Raw genomic sequence first — 17,580 nt, forward strand, 5'->3', positions numbered from 1 at the left:
GCCACCCCTATGTCCATTGCAGGACTATTCACAACAGCCAAGACATGGAAACGACCTAAATGTCCATCCACAGAGGAACGGATAAAGACGACGTGGTCCGTGGACGCAATGGAATACGACCCGTCAAAAAGAACAAAACGAGGCAGTTGGAGCGACACGGAGGCAGCTCGAGATGATCGCACTAAGTGACGTGAGAAAGACACACACTGTATGATGTCACCTATGTGTGGAATCTCAAAACATAACGAGTGAACGTACATGCAAAACAGAAGCCGATTCGCAGACACAGAGGACAAGCCAGTGGTTCCCAGTGGGGAGAGGGAAGGGCGAGGGGGATCTGGGGGGGGAGTCAGAGGACGCACCACGGGGTATAAACTAAACCACCCACAAGGAGATGCCGCACAGCACGGGGACACAGCCAGTGCTTGATCACAACTGCAAGTGAAGGAGAACCTTGAAACACCGCGAATCGCCGTTACACACCTGTAACACAACATGCATGTCAACGACACTTCAGTTCTTCAAATTTTAAAGGCAAAAGCACATAGAAGTTACCGCTGCCGGGGAGGCAAGAAGCGATCCTGCTTGTCTCTGGCATGGCTGGTTTGACCCCTGCCCTGGTGCAGTGGGTTAAGGATCTGGTGTTGCCACAGCTGGGCTGCAGCTCAAAGTTGATCCCTGGGCTGGGGAACTTCCAAATGCCGTGGGTGCGGCCAAAAACCAAAAACCAAACAAAACAAAAACCTAAATAAAAGCACGTAATATGAAATCTACCTCTCACCAGACACCGCATAGTACATGATGTACACAAATCTATGTAACTTTTATACAAATAAAGTCATTTATATAATTATACACACCGTCTACACATGCCCGCTGCTGTGTGCACACACCTTTCAAAACAGCGTTTCCTACTGGAGCCAAAAGCTGGATGGAGACAGGGCAGGGGGGCTCTCCGGCATCTGATATTACATTCTCCCAAGGCGAGTACATTCGCATGTGACTGCCACATGTCAAAAAAGGCAGGACAGAAAGCGTAACAGTCCACCCGTGATTCGTGTGGAAACATGAGGATTTCGCAAAAAGGACGCCCAGGAGGAAGGATGCCGGGGTGAGTTTGGCTTCTCCTGTCTGGGCACTCAGCCTGGGCTGAGGCAGCCGCCCCCCTCCCGCTGGCACAGGCAGAGCCTATGCCTGACCTGTGGCGACTCCATCACGGAGACAGACGCACAGACTCAGGAAAAACCAGTCAGATGAGCAGAATGGCTTCTGTACTCGAAACACCCGACTCGTAGGGAAAACTAACGGATCAGGAGTCGTTTCTTTGGGGGCATTGGGAACAGCTTTGGCACAGGGCAGGAAATTGAGCTGCAGAATATATTCAGGGTCACGGTGAAAGCGCTGGACGGCCCGTGTACCTCTAACGGAAAAACGGACCTTGTAAGAGATGGGGTCTGTGCACGGACCCAAGGGTACACGGTATCCGGCTGGGAAATCGTGCACGCGTGTCATGAGGTGGGGAACTCTGTCCCCCAGGACCTCCGGACGGGGCTGTATTTGGAGACCAGGTCTTTTTTTTGGTCTTTTGCCTCGGCATGTGTGTAGTCACAGCCTTAGTTTTGATGTGGCCAATAGGAATGTTCACTGACTGCATGTAAAGTACCAGGGCTCCAGGGCATGCTTCATCAACCCTTCGAAGGAGTCGAGGTGTTGGGGTTTCTTCTGTTTTTTTGGCTGCACCTGCAGAATGCAGAAGCTCCCAGGCCAGGGACTGAATCCACGCCACCACAGCGACCCGAAGCATTGCAGAGACAACGCCAGATCCTTAACCAGCCGCACCACTAGGGAACTCCCAAAGTCGTTTCAATGCTCACTGGAATAGCCCGAACCAGTTTTTACGTAACTGTGGCCATGCTTTATGTCACAGGCCCTGGAAAATCTGGCCAAATCATTGGATTTCACATGTACCCATGCTTGACCCAGAGATGACCTGGGAGAAGGGCTCTTTAAAGAGGGGTCCTGGGAAGAAGAGGTCAGGACAGACACACACGGAGGGACGGCCCTGTGAGGACACGGCGGGGAGACGGCCGTCGACTCATCCAGGAGAGAGAGGCCTTGGGAGGGACCTGCCCTGCCTGGCCCTGGGGCTCAGACTCAAGCCTCCAGAACCGGGAAATTAATATCTATCTAAAGCCTCGATCTGCAGTACGTTTAACTCAGCCCAAGCAGACGAATTAATACATCACAGTTTGACAGACACACACTTTTGTTTTTGGCCGTGCCCATGGCATGTGGAAGTTCCCGGGCCGGGACAGACCCTGAGCCACAGAAGTGACAGTACCAGGTCCTTAACCCACTGAGCCACCAGGACACTCCTCAAGGAAACACTTTTATAAATTACAGCAATCAGAATGTCTGTAGGTCCCAATTATCAATTTGTGGGATATACCAGAAAACCTCCTGTTAGGGTCAATTAAAAAATGCTATTTATGTGGCTGAAAGACTTAAATATACGACAGGACACCATCAAACTCCTAGAAGAAAACATAGGCAAAACACTCTCTGACATCAACATCATGAATATTTTCTCAGGTCAGTCTCCCAAAGCAATGGAAATTAGAGCAAAAATAAACCCATGGGACCTCATCAAACTGAAAAGCTTTTGCACAGCAAAGGAAACCAAAAAGAAAACAAAAAGACAACTTACAGAATGGGAGAAAATAGTTTCAAATGATGCAACTGACAAGGGCTTAATCTCTAGAATATACAAGCAACTTATACAACTCAACAGCAAAAAAGCCAATCAACCAATGGAAAAATGGGCAAAAGACCTGAATAGACATTTCTCCAAAGAAGATATACAGATGGCCAACAAACACATGAAAAAATGCTCAACATCGCTGATTACAAGAGAAATGCAAATCAAAACTACCATGAGATACCACCTCACACCAGTCAGAATGGCCATCATTAATAAATCCACAAATAACAAGTGCTGGAGGGGCTGTGGAGAAAAGGCAACCCTCCTGCACTGCTGATGGGAATGTAAACTGGTACAGCCACTATGGAGAACAGTTTGGAGATACCTTAGAAATCTATACATAGAACTTCCATATGACCCCGCAATCCCACTCTTGGGCATCTATCCGGACAAAGCTCTACTTAAAAGAGACACATGCACCCGCATGTTCATTGCAGCCCTATTCACAATAGCCAGGACATGGAAACAATCCAAATGTCCATCGACAGATGATTGGATTCGGAAGAGGTGGTATATATACACAATGGAATACTACTCAGCCATAAAAAAGGATGACATAATGCCATTTGCAGCAACATGGATGGAACTAGAGACTCTCATCCTGAGTGAAATGAGCCAGAAAGACAAAGACAAATACCATATGATATCACTTATAACTGGAATCTAATATCCAGCACAAATGAACATCTCCTCAGAAAAGAAAATCATGGACTTGGAGAAGAGACTTGTGGCTGCCTGATGGGAGGGGGAGGGAGTGGGAGGGATCAGGAGCTTGGGCTTATCAGACACAACCTAGAATAGATTTATAAGGAGATCCTGCTAAATAGCATTGAGAACTATGTCTAGATACTCATGTTGCAACAGAAGAAAGGGTGGGGGAAAAAACTGTAACTGCAATGTATACATCTAAGGATGACCTGACCCCCTTGCTGTACAGTGGGAAAATAAAAAAAAAAAAAAAAAAGCTATTTATGTTTGAAAAAAGGAATTATGGAATTAAATGAAAAAGAAAAAAAAAGGGAGTTTCCTGGTGGCCTTGCCCAGATTCCACCTTGTCATGCCTGTGGTTTAGGTGCAATCCCTGGTCTGAGAACTTATGTAGGCTGGGGGCACAGCCAGTTTAAAAAAAAAAAAAAAAGGCAACACAAGACATAATACATTTGGACAAGAACATGGCCTGCAAGCAAGACCATGCGAAGGTCGCAGTTCCCTGATTCCTATTTGAATTGAAAAGCATTTGTATCTTTTGGCCCCAAAGTGTCAATACGAATACTCGCAGCTGGCACTGTTGCCCACCAAATGCCACACAGCCTTCAGTGGGTGAGCAGGAGGCAAAGCCATCTCTGACTAGTAACCAAAAGGGGAGAAAAAGCACCGACTGTGTACCACAGCCACACTGGCACCTGTAACCTACTGTATACACCAGCCCAGACGCCCCTTCCTGAAACCGTGGGAATTCCAGCTGAGACAGGCTGGGACCTGGGACCCTTTGCTGCAGTGCTGGTACCAGGAAGGATCTGGCTCCTGGAGCAACAGATACAAAGAAACTCTAAGGGACTAAAAATAACACTGCTGTGCCCCAGCCAGGCCAAGTATAAACAATAAGATAAAAAAAGATGAAAACCCAACCGCCCTGCCATTTCCAAGATGCCTGGAGTTAAAGTCCCGTCCTGCCCACCAAGGGGGTGGGCAGACCACCGGAGCCAGCCTTCCAGCCCCACCCACCCTCACCCCATCTAAGGCACAACCCCACCTCTGGGAGCTAATAAAGGGTATCTGCTCCCGTTCTCGCTCCCGCTACTGGAGCAGGAGCCCCAGGAAAGCCTTTGGAGAAGAACGTGGCTGTGAGGTCAACATCCCTCCTCTGACCTCTTCATTTTCTATTGATTCAAGACGGGTACCAGATGACCAGGAGATGAGCAGACAGATAAGAGATAAATATAGTTAATAGCTGTGACAGGTGGATGGGTAGATAACAGACAATGCATCAATGACAGATATCGATAAATAGGGATAGAGAGAGATGATAGTTATAAAGATGGAAAATAGACAGGCAGGACAGACAGGAGTCAGGCTGGGACCTGGGACCCTCTGCTGCAGGGCTTGTACCAGGAAGGCCGGCTCCTGGAGCAACAGATACAATGAAACTCCAAGGGACTAAAGGGAAGGGGGGCAGACAAAGTATAAACAGTAAGATACAAAAAGACCAAAATCCAACTATCACTTCTGAGATGCTAAGAGTCCAAGCAGGGTCTCCTGCCTGATCCCTGCACAGGGCTCCGCCAAGGGGGTGGGCAGCCTACCCAGCCACCCCTCCAGCCCCACCCACCCTCACCCCACCTAAGGGACGGGCCCACCTCCTTGGGAAGCGATCCAGGGCCCCTGTTACTTGTTCCCTGCTGCAGCCGGAGCCTCAGCGAAGCCTGGCCTGATTCCCCCCTCTGACCCCATCCATTTCTATAGGTTGAAGAATCCAGGCACCCAGGCCGGTAACAGAGTGACCTGCTTGCCTGCGGGCACAGCTGAAGGCCAGGACCGTTGTCAGCTGCCTCTGTGCAGCTAAAGTTGTCACAAAATCATGAATCAGAATCTTGAGGAAAAAGACCCAGAAAATGCTCCTTTCCGTGGGCTGTATTTTAGTAACCAATTCCTCGTAACAACCTTTTCTTCCTCAGCAGAAACCACATTAAATTTACTTGCCAGAAACAGAGTCACACACACAATTTTCTAAGACTCATGAGACTGTGAAATCCCTGCCATGAGCCCACCGTTACAGAATGAAATCACCTTGCGTTTTCTTAAATTTTTATCAGACGAGAGTTGATGGACACTGTTGTGCCAATTTCTGCTGTACAACAAAGTGACCCGAGCATACACACATATACCTTCTTTTTCTCATATCATCTTCCATCCTGGTCTATCCCAAGAGACTGGACAGAGTTCCCTGTGTGGGACAGCAGGACCTCTTTGCTCATCCATTCTCAATGTCCTAGTTGGCATCTCCTGACCCCACACCTGAAGAGTAAATTCAGAGAAATGAGAAAATGCAGAAACAAAGAAAAACAGTCAAGAAAGAATAATAATACTTGTCCATTCAACAAAGTCAAGTCCCTTTATTCTTCCTCCAGGACTATGGAGAATATTCTGAGCTGTGTCCTTGAGCTGTTTTGCAGGTGCTAAAGCCCCCGCCAGGTGGAAGAAGTGAGCTGTGTGCTGCCCACCACCAGGGAGGCCCCAGACAGGCTGGAGCCAGAAGGTGGATGACGCTGACTCCCAGTGACCTCACCGCCCACCAGCCCGAAGAGTGTCCCCAAGCTGATCACCCCCCGAGCCCCTCTCCCTCGCTCTGTCTTTAACAACCTTCCCCTGAAGGCAAAGTGACCGAGCTAAAATGTCATCATTTCCCCTAAAGCTGAGACTCTAAAGACATAGGATCCCATTATCCCAATGTTGAAAATCAACTATACTTCAATAAAATTTAAAATATTGAAAGAAGACATAAGATTCCAGTCTTTAGAAAACACATCTTCACATCCAGACAGTATTTAGTCTGGATTCCCCACCTCGATTTGACAACTGTCCGACTCATTAAGAATTCAAAATGCTAAGGTCCCGCTGCACAACACAGGGAACTATATCCACTTTCCCCGATAAACCTGAACAGAAAAGAATATACCTAAGAACACATAGGCTCTCCCATCATGGCTCAGCGGAAGTGAACCTAACTAGTATCCGTGAGAATGCGGCTTTGATCCCTGCCCTCCCTAGTGGGTTAAGGATCCGACATTGCCGTGAGCTGTGGTGGAGGTTGCAAACGCGGCTCAGACCCCTGTGGCTGTGGCTGCGGTGTAGGCCAGCAGCTGTGGCTCTCATTCGACCCCTAGCCTGAGAGCCTCCATATACCACTGGCATGGCCCTAAAAGACAAAAAGGGAAAAAAAAACAAAACAGCACAAAAAAACCCGAGAACATATACACATGTGTAACTGAATCACTTTGCTGTTCAGCAGAAATTAACACAACATTGTAAATCAACTCTACTTAAAAAAAAAAAAATTCAGCCTATTTCTTTGAGGGCTTTCAGATCAAGTCTATGAGTGACCACTGCCTGGGCTGGATAAAAAGATGAGGCAGGGAAAAAAAAAAAAAAAACCCAGACTGATGGGCAGAGCGGGACCAGGAGTGCTCTGGGTTGTCCTATGCCATCCAGCACCACCACAGGCCATGTAGACAAGAATTCCTGGAGGTGCTACATTCTTCTTTGTTCTGTCTTTTTCCCCGGTGAAGCTACTTGAAGCAGGGAGGCTGTCAGCCTCCCCTGCCTCCGTGAGGCTGGACGGGATTGAACGTGACCCAGTAGGAGGCACGTGGACATCGAGCCCAGGCTGCAGACCCAGAGGCACCAGCCTTCTTACCTTTGCGTCCGGTGGACGAAGGAGGATCCTGCACAACAGCCTGATGAAAAATAGCACCAGTGTTCCGTCATCCCTCGGGGACACACATCTCAGACCTTCTGAGCAGCCAGTGGGGCGTGTAGAGTGCGTACTGGCTGAGACGCCCGATGCTCAGGCGACTGGGCACATGAGAAACGGTCAGATTTGTCACCGAGCAGAGGCTCCCCGTCGGACACGCACAGAAGCCAACCCACGGCACCAGCTTTAGTAAGAGGAAGAGCGTTGCCGTGCGGTCAACCAGCAAGGCGCCCAGAAGCAAGGCTCTCCAACCTGTCTCCTCCATCCAGAGGCTGGGTGGAGTTCAAGGAGTTGGGGAAGCTGACTGGCTAGTCTTGAGTCAGGCCACAGATGCTACCCCTGTGGCTGAAGCCAGATGCTCCCCATTGAAAGAGTTCCCGCCTCGTCAAGGGTGGCACCGGCAACTTTTCTATTCTTTAGTTTCTGCAGACAGAAGATTCATGGTTCTGGGGTCGTCCTGGAGATGTGGGCTTCTGTCTTGAACAGGTACCAGGTTGTCCCCATAAAATAACTCAAGATTTGATGAGTCAGCAACCTCCTCAAGGTGGCAAAACCAGTTGAAGCGGGTGCCGTTTCAAGGTAAGCAATCAACAACCCACTGAAGGGGCCAGACCAGTGGAAGCTGGTCCATGATTCACGTGCTGTTTCAGACCAACTCCTGAAACCACAGCTGATGTGTCATGACACACAAATAAAGTCACTGCAACATTGTGCTTGAACATCAGGAAGGTGCAAAGAAAACGGCTCTTGGATTTGTTGTTCCATAAATGGGACCAAGGCTGAGAGGCTCCTGTTAACCCAGACAAGTAATGACAAAACTGCAAATCGTCTCTGCAAATTCAGCAGTGTTTTCCCTGAACGCACCTCTGTGGGGCCAGCGTTTGAAGCGGTAGAGGAACTGGTTAAAAATGCAGTGGACCTTCTACACATAATAAATGCTGGGGAGGAGTTCCTGTTGTGGCTCAGTGGAAATGAACCCAACTATGATCCATGAGGATACAGGTTCCATCCCTGGCCCCACTCAGTGAGTTAAGGATCCAGCATTGCTGTGAGCTGTGGTGTCAGTTGCAGATGCAGCTCAGATCCACGTTGCTGTGGCTGTGGTGTAGGCTGGCATTTGTAGCTCCAATTTGACCCCTGGCCTGGGAACTTCTATATGCTGCTGGTGTGGCTTAAAAAGCAAAAAAAAAAAAAAAAAAAAAAAAAAAAAAAAAAAAAATGCTGGAGAGGGTGTGGAGAAAAGGGAACCCTCCTACACTGCTGGTGGGAACATAAATTGGTACAACCACTATGCAAAACAGGATGGAGATTCCTCAAAAAACTAAATACAGAACTACCATGTGATCCAGCAATCCCATACCTGGCTGGGCACACATCTGGAAGAAAGCCTAACTGGAACACATCCATGCACCCCTATGTTCATAGCAGCACTATTCACAGTAGTCAAGACATCAAAACAACCTGAAAGTCCATCGACAGAGGAATAGATAAAGAAGATGTGGTCCTTATACACAATGGAATATTACTCAGCCATGAAAAAGAACAAACTCATGGCATTGCCGCATCATGGATGCACTTGGAGATGATCATCCTGAGTGAGCAAAGTCAGACAGAGGAGGACAAACATATGATACCACAACTTTAGGTCATTTCCGCGTCTTGGTTATTGCGAATAGAGCTGCAATGAATATCTCCTTGTAGTTCTGATTTGCATTTCCCAAATGATTGGCAATGTTGAGCAATTTTTCATGTACCAGTTGGCTGTCTTGGAGACCCAATTTTAAAGGGGCACAGGGCATCTTCCAACCAACTCTTGGGCACCCATGACATTGGCACAGAGCCTGCTGGGGGTCAGCCCTGATGGAAATAAATGAGATGCCCCAGAGGACACCAGCTCCACCTCATGGGACTTCAGTTTCCAGGGATTTTGCTTCTCCAAAACCATGACACGGGGTCACACAGTCCTATGGCCATGGCCACACGTTGTCCTTACCCCGTGCTTAGGTGGTCAAGGTAAGCAGGAACTTTGGAGGGTTGCAGTGGCTTCCTTCCAACCCCCCTCACAGGTGTCCATCCTGCCTGTCGACACAGTTCTACACCAGACCCCCGACCCCTCCCAGCTCTGACAGCCGTTCACTGCCCGGAAGATTAAGGACGTGGTTGCCTAACCTTCATAGGGAAAGAGGGACGGGACAATCCTGCCTTTCTCCGTGGTGGCCAGCCTGTCACCTCAGGAAACCGGAAGGCAGAGGGCTCTGCCTCTTGATGGAAACCCAACTTCTAGACGTTATTGCCTTTCTCAAGCCCTGTTCTGTCTGATAAACATGTAATTTTCAATACTGTCAACATCTTTTTAAAAAGTTAATTTTACTTGGAAGCAGGTTCATAGACATACAATTCACACTCAGCCCTCCTGCCCCACTGAAATGTTATATTCAGTGGCTTTTAAAAATTAGTTTAACTCAATGCCCTTTAAAGATTATTTAACTCAATGCTTTAAAACAATTTTTAGAAAATTTTAATTTTTATTGTGTTGTCTTTTTAGGGCTGCACTGTGGCATATGGAGGTTCACAGACTAGGGGTCGCATTGGAGCTGCAGCTGCCAGCCTACACCACAGCCACAGCAATGAAGGATCCAAGCGGCAGCTACGATCTACACCGCAGCTACAGCCATACTGGATCCTTAACCCACTGAGGCCAGGGATTGAACCTGCGTCCTCAGAGAGACTATGTCGGGTTCTCAACCTGCTAGCCACAACAGGAACTCCAAAACATCATTTTAAATATTGTCAATACTAACAGAAAACCTTTTTTTATGGTCTTTTTGCCATTTCTAGGGCCGCTTCTGCGGCATATGGAGGTTCCCAGGCTGGGGGTCCAACTAGAGCTGTAGCCGCCAGAGCCACAGCAACGTGGGATCCGAGCCTTGTCTGCAACCTACACCACAGCTCATAGCAACGCCAGATCCTTAACCCACTGAGCAGGCCAGGGATCGAAGCCACAACCTCATGGTTCTTAGTCGGATTCCTTAACCAGCAAGCCACGACAGGAACTCCGAATGGTTGATCTCATTTAGAGGCTGCGTCATGCAGAGGCAGTTCACATTCAGCCCTTCCCTCACTTGAAATGCTTTTAAAAATTACCTTAATGGCTTTGAAAAGCTGTTTTAACTTTAAAATTTTCTTTTTCTTTTTTTTGGCTGTGCCTGCAGCATATGAAAGAAATCCCTGGGCCAGGGATTGAACCTGCATGACAGCAGCACCCCAGGCTGGTACAGTGACAATGCTGGGTCCTGAACCCTCTGCACAAGAGAACTCCTATTTACTTTTAGAGGTAGTTGACTTTTTTCTTTGCTCTCCTTTGCAGTTTCTTTTTTTTTTTTTTTTTTTGGCTTTTTGCCTTTTTTGCTCCCTTGGCATATGGAGGTTCCCAGGCTAGGGGTCTATTCGGAGCTGTAGCTGCCGGCCTACGCCAGAGCCACACCAACGCGGGATCTGAGCTGCGTCTGTGACCTACACCGCAGCTCATGGCAACACTGGATCCTTGACCCACTGAGCGAGACCAGGGATCAAACCCACAACCTCATGGTTCCTAGTCGGATTCGTTAACCACTGTGCCACGACGGGAACTCCAAAAAAACCCCTTTACTTTTAAGCAATTTTACCAAGCTGAATGGGAGGGAGATTTTTAACTTAAAATTTTGAAAACAACAAAAAAATAGTTTTACCTTCTCAGAGGGTAAGAACATAAACTAGTTTGAAAGAAAAAGGAAAAACCCCTTGGTCTGAGTAGAAAGCTCTGGAAGATTTAAGATAATTCATCCCAAGATCTTAAAGCTCCTTGGGCTGTTTCTTCCATTCACAAACGTTCATGAGTTTGTCTTTTTCCACACCCGCTCCCTGTGAGCCGATTTTTATTGCTATAAACAGAACGTGATGTATATTGCGATGCTGGCCGTTCTTGGTAAAATATTCTGGCATGGATATAACAACCCTATTACTCTTCCTTTTAAATGGATTCTTGAGGCATTCCATCTCTTCTCCAAGCCTCTTTAACGTCCTAGTGAATCTGCCAAATGCATTGATTACTTTATGTCGTGTTCATAAAGGAGATTCATCGCCTTCCTGGGCGACACGTAAAACCCCGGGGGGACTCCTGCCCGGGATCAATATCTTGCCATCACCACCGATGAAGACGCTCTGCCTGCTACAAGCAGCACACGGTGCCGTGTTTGGCAGAAAGCACCCTGACCAAACCAAACCTGCCACCCCGAAAGGTCAAGAGCCATCATCCCCAAATCATGGGCTTGGGGCCATGACTGCGCCTGGCACGCCCGCTCCTCCAGGGCAAATTCCAGGGCAGCCGTTTTCCCTGCTGCATTTTGCATCTGACCTGTCTGGTCTCATCCTTCCAGGTTGAGATGCCGGGATTGGGCTTCAGACACCCTTGGGTCATGGGGTCTGAGTCAATGAAAATCTCCTGTGCCTTCAAATGCTAAGACTTGTCTAAGGCATATACAGGGGGGATTTTTGCTGGAAAAGCCAACATGTAACCAGTGTTTTGTCTTGACTGGTGTGTCCAATGACCTCGTGACTGGCGGAAAGTAATTAGGGCTTAGAGATGTGAGCGGTAGAGACGGCTGGGAACAGGTGAAAGCTCCTGGACAACGGATTCTATGCAGGACTTAAAAAAAAAAACCCTGAAGTAGAGTCACCTGACAATGTCATGTTTCAGGTACACAGCACACTGATTCTGTTATATACTCTCACACACACACGTATGTACACATAGGTATACATACACACACACACATACTCTTTTCAAGTTCTTTTCCCTTATAGGTTATTATCAAGGACTTTGCCTTTTTAGGGCTGCACCTGCGGCACATGGAAGTTCCTGGACTGGGGCTCAAATAGGAGCTTCAGCTGCCAGCCTACACCACAGCCATGGCCACACAGGATCCAAGCCGAAACTGCGACCTACACCACAGCTCATGGCAACACCAGATCCTTAACCCATGGAGTGAGGCCAGGGATCGAACTTGCATCCTCATGGAGACAACATCCAGTCATGAACCTGCCAGGCCACCATGGGAACGCCCCAAGGACTTTGAAATCCCCCAGGGTCTCCCCTCTAGATTGCTTTCCTCTATTTTGCCCAGCAATGACAGCTCCTGTGTTTCCAGAATCTGCCCACAGAGCTGCTGTGAAGCGCCACGCTCCTCCTGGCAGAACGCGGGAGAGTCTGGGCATCTCACCAGCAACTGGTTCCCTTTCAGAGGGAAAACCACCCTTTGCTGGTGAAGAACGCAGCTGACCTTTCAGAATCTCACGCGTCCAAAGTAGGTCCCCTCCCCCCGTCTGCAAAGGACCCTCCTCCAGCCTGGCTTCTGAGACCAGCACCCTCTCCAAAGGCAGGTTGTGAACTGGCCACCCTAAGAGGCCTTTCACTGCCTGTTAACATGGGTGCTATGGCCTCGGGGAGGGTGCTGGGCTGTCGTTTTTCAAGGCAGTTTACTTTTCTGAAAAGTAATAACCTCCTCTCACCTGTGGGAGTTTGACATCGAATTGAAGTTTTGAGGTCATATCTGAAGGGTTTTGTTTGCTTTTTATTTTATTTTTTAGGGCTGCACCTGCAGCACATGGAAGTTCTCAGGCTAGGGATTTAACTGGAGCTGCAGCTGCCAGCCTACACCTAGAGCCGCAGGGATGTGGGATCTGAGCTGTGAGACCTACACCACAGCTCACGGGAAACCCGGATTATTAACCCACGGAGCGAGGCCAGGGATCAAACATTCATCCTCATGGATGCTAGTTGGGTTCTTAACCCACTGAGCCACAAAAGGAATTCCTGAAGTTGTCTTTTATTTTTTAAGTGACTGGCATTTAAGACCCCACAGGGAAGAGCTGTTCATCTCCCCGAGGATTCAGTTTGGGTTTTGAAAGCATTCTTAACAGCTTTCCCACAGAAAACCTTACAGGGCCCTCAGGTCCTACCCTGGCTCCTCTGTCTGAGGTCAAAAGGCGAGAAACTAAAGGACAGGGGCCAGGAATGCAGCTTGGGGTGGATTCCCACGGCTGCCCATTTTAAACCTCACTTTATAGTCAGAGATGATGGAGTTCCTTTTGTGGCTCAGTGGGTTAATAGCCTGCCATAGAGTCTATGAAGATGAGGGTTCGATCCCTGGCATTGCTCTGTGGGTTAAGGATCTGATGTTGCTGCACGCTGCAGCGTAGGTTGCAGGTATGACTGGGATCTGGCATTGCCGTGGCTGTGGTGTAGACTGGCAGCTGCAGCTCCCATTCGACCCCAATCCTGGGAACGTCCATATGCCACAGGTGCGGCCCTAAAAAGAAAAGTCGTCCCATAGGGGCAACCTCCTCTCCCACGTTTGCCTTCTCCTGTTTAGCTGCTGGTCCTTGGTTCAAAGATGCATGACTTCAAGAACATAGAGTCACAGGTGGGAGAACTCATGGCCAGTCACCCAATCCTGATGCTTAGAGACAGAGACTTGCTCCCCATGAGGGAGGGGTGGGTGGTGCCCGACGCAAGCCCCTCCCCCAGCCTCCGGGGTTTGCCAGTGAGCCTGGGAGCCCCTTGGCGGGGAGACACACTACCCCAATGTCCCCCTTTCTTAAAAAGACACCAGTCATCGGATTAACTGCCCGCTCTGCTCCAGTGGGAGCTCATCTCACCTGTGACATTCACAAAGACAGGTCATCTTCTGAGATTCCAGGGACACAGATTTGGGGGGAGACTCTCTTCAACCTGGTGGTGTCATTAAGTCCTGACTGTCCACCGGATGCAGAGGTCTCAGACCACCGCCTTCCGTGTCTCACCCAGCATTTCTGGCTGTAACCTGTTAAAGAACAAGGCTACCACCGGCTGCTTCTGCCATGGCCAGGGTCAGGAGTCACTTCATGCTGTTGGAAAATAACTTCGAGATTTTTAGTTATTTGTTTTTGGTGCACCCATAGCATGTGGAAGTTCCCATGCCAGGGATCGAACCTGCACCATGGCAGCAACCTGAGCCACTGCAGTGACAGCACCAGATCCTTGACCCAGTGCACCGCCAGGGAACTTTGGAGACTTTACAATAACCTTAAATGGGGCATCATTTATAAAAACACTGTATCGCAACATTGTACACCTGTAGCTGATAGAACACTGTAAATCACTCTCAGCTAGCAATCGCATTCCTGAGCATGTACCTGGAAAAGACGAAAATATTAATTCCAAAAGATACACATGCTCCCCCACACACAGCAGCCCTGAATACAATAGCCAAGCCATGGAAGCAACCTAAACACCCATCAGCAGAGGAGTGGATGAAGATGATGTTATAGAGAGAAAACATAGACATACAATGGAATATTACTCAGCCATAAAAAAAGAATGACATCATGCCCCTTGCAGCAACATGGATGGACCTAGAAATTATCCTACTAAATGAGGTCAGAGAAAGACAAACATCATGTGTTATCACTTATACGTGGGATCTAAACTATGATACAAAAGAACTTATTTACAAAACAGAAACAGGTTCACAGACAGAAAATAAACTCATGGTTACCAATAGGGTGGGGGGGATATTTTAGGCGTTTGGGATTAACAGACACACTGCTTTATATAAAACAGGTAAACAGCAAGGACCTGCTGATCAGCACAGGAAACTGTATTATCTTGTAATAAACTAGAAGTGAAGAGAATCTGAAAAAATACTTTTATGTAGCTGTATCCCTTTGCTGTACACCTGAAACATGACATTATAAATCAACTGTACCTGGATTAGCAAAAATGGCTTTGGCTTTTGTTCTGGTTATTAAGCTTCTATTGCCTCAGAAACAATGATCTTATCAGGAAAAAAATGAACAGAATCAGTAGCCCTGTACATTGTGCAACAGCAATAAAACTCGTCCCACACCCAGGTACACAAGCTACCATCCGTGCAACCTTCACGGTGTCGTGACCACACGTGCTGCTGCAGAGCCCCTGGTGCTCAGGATGGGCATCTTTCCACACCACCTCCTCCCCTCCAGCCTGGACACGGGACCCCAGTGGGCAGAATGCACACAGGGCCGCATGGATGAGACCGAACAAGGCCTGAAGGCACAGCCTGGGCATTCCTGTCTTGGATGCCCCCAGGCAGCTCACAGGGCCATGAAGGGCCCTTGGAGCACAGGCCCGGGTGACTAGCATCCACCCTAGGCGGACCTGGGTGGCAGAGCTTAGGATGGACACAGGCATTGTCTCTACTGCTCTCCCCCCCAGGCCAGTGGGGGACACTCTGCTGGGTCACCCACTGTGGTCCCTTCCTTGCCCCTCCATTTCCAGGCTTCTACAAAGATGAGTCACAGCCCTGTCCCCACCGGGTCCCCAAGGCTCATCATCCTTAGAGGGCCTGAGGCTCACAGGGGGACTGGTCAGCCACAGACACAGGTGCCCCTGAGCCTCAAGGGCAGCATGACACCCAGAGAGGCAGGGGAGCTGACTGAGGCACTCTTCCATTTGGCACCGCGACTGTGAGGGTGGGTGAGTGTGCTGCACCAGGAATCCCTGCCTGAGCCAGCAGCTATGATTCATCCTCATCAGGACAGCCATGACCTGCATCTTCTCACCCCTATGCCCCCATCCCTAAGTTCACAAAGAGCAGCCCTCCTTCCTGTCACCATAGGCCCAGAGCTACTGGATTCTCTGCTTTAGGAGAGATTTCTCCATAACAGTAACACCAGTTAGATATGTCAACACACACCATGGAAATGATGTCTATTTTACTTGTTATAAATATTATTTTTAACAGAAATCATTATGAGTAATAATATATATTAATACAAAACGGTATATAAAAAATAAAAGCTATTATTTTCATTGTGGTAAGAGTTACTTTTAAAGCTTTTATAACTGTCATACTATTGTAATGAAAATTGTTTATAAATATATAATTAAAAATTAAATATCATTAAATGATTATAATTATATAATCATGTATTATACAATTACATAATTATATAATTAAAATTATATAACAAGTTGTTTATATAATTGTTTTATTAACCTATAATGATGCAATTATATAATTGTTTTATTAACCTATAATTGTATAATTGTCTTATTAACCTATAATTATATAATTGTTTTATTAACGTATAATTATATAATTTTATTAACCTATAACTATATAATTGTTTTATTAACCTATAATACAATTATATAATTGTTATATATACAATATGTAATTGTAATCATTAATAAGATTACATTCTTATTTTTCAATTGCAAGATATTTTATTTTAAATATGATTTACATTGATTCTGTATTTTCTTCTGCTTCTCAATTCTCTAAAAACTACAACTTTCATACAGATAAGATAATTTTTGGTCTAAAATATAACTGTGCTAATACAGCCCGTTTAGATTTAGACTTCCTACTTCCTATAATGCATTTAAAATTCTAATTATATAGTTGTTATAATTGTTCTATTAATAAATCTATCATTGTAGTGTACACTGATATATAAATCGCCACTATTTATAAGGTTACATTGTTACTGTTACCGTGCTTGCCGTATTAGTCCTCTTCCTCCTCCTCTCTCAGGGGCAGGTGTTCCTTCTCACCATCCTGGTGGCCACACTACGATGTTTACTGTCTCGGTGGCTGTAATGCTACTTTAGTACCGTGATGGTCATAGGACTGTAACTGCTATCCCAGCGCTCCTGTTCCTCTTGCCACTCTCCTGGTGGCTGTATGGCTATTATTCCGACATGGTGGCCATGGAACTATAATCACTACAACAGGCTCATCTTCCTCTTATTACCATCACAGGGCTCATCGTCCTCTCCTTACTCTCCTGGTGGCCACAAGACTGTAACATCATCGCAGTGGCTCCACCACTGTAATTCCATCACGGTGCGCGTATGACTTCTTTCTATCCCAGGGCTCACATTCCCCTTAGGACGACCACGTGCCATCTCTTTCAGGGATCCCTGTCCTGGTGGCCGTACCTCTCCTCTTTGGACACGGTGGCCGTGGGACACTGCTCATATCACGCAGGACTCCACCGTCACGGGCGCTGCCTCACTTTTACTCCCACGGCTGCAGGTCTCCTGCTCCCGCCCTCAGGGAAGCAGCGCTGTGAGCCTCACAGGAGAGGAGGACGACGACTCTCCCCACAGCACCGTTGATGCCACCCCAGCTCTCACTGCCAACCAGACACGGTTGCCGGTGTTGCATCTGCGGGAACTCGCCTGAGGCTCAAAACCCCCAGGAGACACTTCCTGTCCTCAGGCCCCTTTACACAGTGCGATGCTGAGGCCCAGAGAGGTTAAGAAACTCCCCCGGGGCCTCCC

General features: G+C 47.7%; 1 long non-coding RNA gene across 2 annotated transcripts in view; it reads right to left on the minus strand.

Annotated features, from left to right (window-relative positions):
• LOC110258102 (uncharacterized) overlaps positions 1-17,580 on the minus strand; it is a 158,060-nt gene that overhangs the window by 16,482 nt on the left and 123,998 nt on the right. Inside the window, exon 1 of one of the 2 annotated variants that reach the window (XR_014834947.1) lies at positions 7,176-7,796. The exons of the other annotated variant lie outside the window; for it this stretch is intronic. This is a non-coding gene — a long non-coding RNA (uncharacterized LOC110258102). Of the gene's footprint in view, positions 1-7,175; positions 7,797-17,580 lie in introns of those variants that run through there. 2 annotated transcript variants of the gene reach the window in all.

This window comes from Sus scrofa, chromosome X (assembly GCF_054392235.1).
Source record: "Sus scrofa isolate SSC_HxYL_T2T_F1_AM1 chromosome X, Sscrofa_HxYL_maternal_Yorkshire_Landrace_v2.0, whole genome shotgun sequence".
NCBI classification, from domain to species: Eukaryota; Metazoa; Chordata; class Mammalia; order Artiodactyla; family Suidae; genus Sus; species Sus scrofa.